The sequence below is a fragment of the Lampris incognitus genome, chromosome 11 (assembly GCF_029633865.1).
Source record: "Lampris incognitus isolate fLamInc1 chromosome 11, fLamInc1.hap2, whole genome shotgun sequence".
Classification (NCBI taxonomy): Eukaryota; Metazoa; Chordata; class Actinopteri; order Lampriformes; family Lampridae; genus Lampris; species Lampris incognitus.
This window is the reverse complement of record NC_079221.1, coordinates 58,544,297-58,546,241: the sequence shown is the minus strand read 5'-3', so window position 1 is coordinate 58,546,241 and position 1,945 is coordinate 58,544,297.

Below are 1,945 nucleotides of genomic sequence, written 5' to 3'. Positions count from 1 at the left end.
CATGTCTGAGGAACACGTCTGTGTAACACGCCTGTGTAACACGTCTGAGTAACACGTGTGTGTAACACATCTGTGTACCATGTATGTGTAACACGTGTAACACATCTTTGTAACAAGTTTTTGTAACACATCATTGTAACACATCTGTGTAACACGTGTGTGTAACACGTGTGTGTAACACGTGTGTGTACGTCCTGCAGGACGTCCATCTCCTCCGCTGTCGCTTCACTTTGCTCATTTCACCATCTGCTCGTTTTATCGATTTTGGTTTCATCTTTCGCATCTTTCTCCTAAACATAGGCCCTTTCTGAAGTGAAATAAAATCATTTTACAATCTGTGCAGTCTAAATACATATCAAAGCATAAGTTTGTTTGTTTGTTTGTTTGTTTGTTTGTTTGTTTGTTTGTTTGTTTGTTTGTTTCACAAATATTAACCGAGAAATCTCATCGATTATTTCTGGGCCAGTACTTTTAATATTTGCTTAGTTACTTGACACCTTACTGTAGAAGGTGGACACACTCTCAGCTCTGTTTCTGCCTTGAAGCTATTCGCCATTTCAACACAACATGTTTTAATTAGCCTTGTTCCGCGTGCTTTCATGTAGCCATTATCATAGAACTATTAATATTGTGAATAGCATGTTGTGTACTCTATACATCCACTTGTGTTTTCCAGCCACGGGGGTCTGTCCAGCCGGAAACCACCTGCTCCTGTGTGTCTCTGTGTGTGTGTGTGTGTGTGTGTGTGTGTGTGTGTGTGTGTGTGTGTGTGTGTGTGTGTGTGTGTGTGTGTGTGTGTGTAAAATTGGAGAAGGGAGGTTATATGGTACTTTGTTCCCCCCTAGTGGTGTATTGTAAATACTACCGATAAATGCGCTGCAAATAATGCCAATAACATCCTCTGCACTTTAGTCCCAGTACAGGAGTCCAGTACAGGAGTCCCAGTACAGGGGTCCAGTACAGAAGTCCAGTACAGAAGTCCAGTACAGAAGTCCAGTACAGGAGTCCAGTACAGAAGTCCAGTACAGAAGTCCCAGTACAGAAGTCCAGTACAGAAGTCCAGTACAGGAGTCCAGTGCATGAGTCCAGTGCAGGAGTCCAGTACAGAAGTCCAGTACAGAAGTCCAGTACAGAAGTCCCAGTACAGAAGTCCAGTACAGAAGTCCAGTACAGAAGTCCAGTACAGAAGCCAGACCTCGGGGTTATTTGTCACTCGATCAAAATTGCAAGACAATCTCACACTCGTTTGAGTCATCATGTGCGATTATGATGACGATTGTGTTGATGGTAACGACAATAATACTATTGATGATAATGTAATAAGTATCCTTCTCTTCCTCCTCCTCCTCCTCCTCATCATCATCATCATCGTCAGAATCAGAATCAGAATCTGAATCAGAATCATGTGTGTTGGCCGTGTAGGTTTGCACTACATGGAATGTGACTCTGGTTTCATGGCTCTCTCGGTGTACTTAACATAGACTAACAACACTGCAACACAACAATCTGCACACATATACACAAGGACTGACTTATCCAGGTGAAATAAGAGGTGGTAAGGTGCAGTGGTGCAGACAATATATCAGAGATGCTGACATACTACATGTTAGCTGCTTACTGACATACTACATGTCTGAGGTAGATGGACATGACAGAGTGTACCAGTATACATACAATGTACAGTACAGTATATACAACATGTACAGCACAGTATATACAACATGTACAGTACAGTATATACAACATGTACAGTACAGTACATACAACATGTACAGTACAGTATGTACAACATGTACAGCACAGTATATACAACATGTACAGTACAGTATATACAACATGTGCAGTACAGTATATACGGCAGGTACAGTACAGTATATACAAAATGTACAGTACAGTACATACAACATGTACAGTACAGTATGTACAACATGTACAGTACAGTATA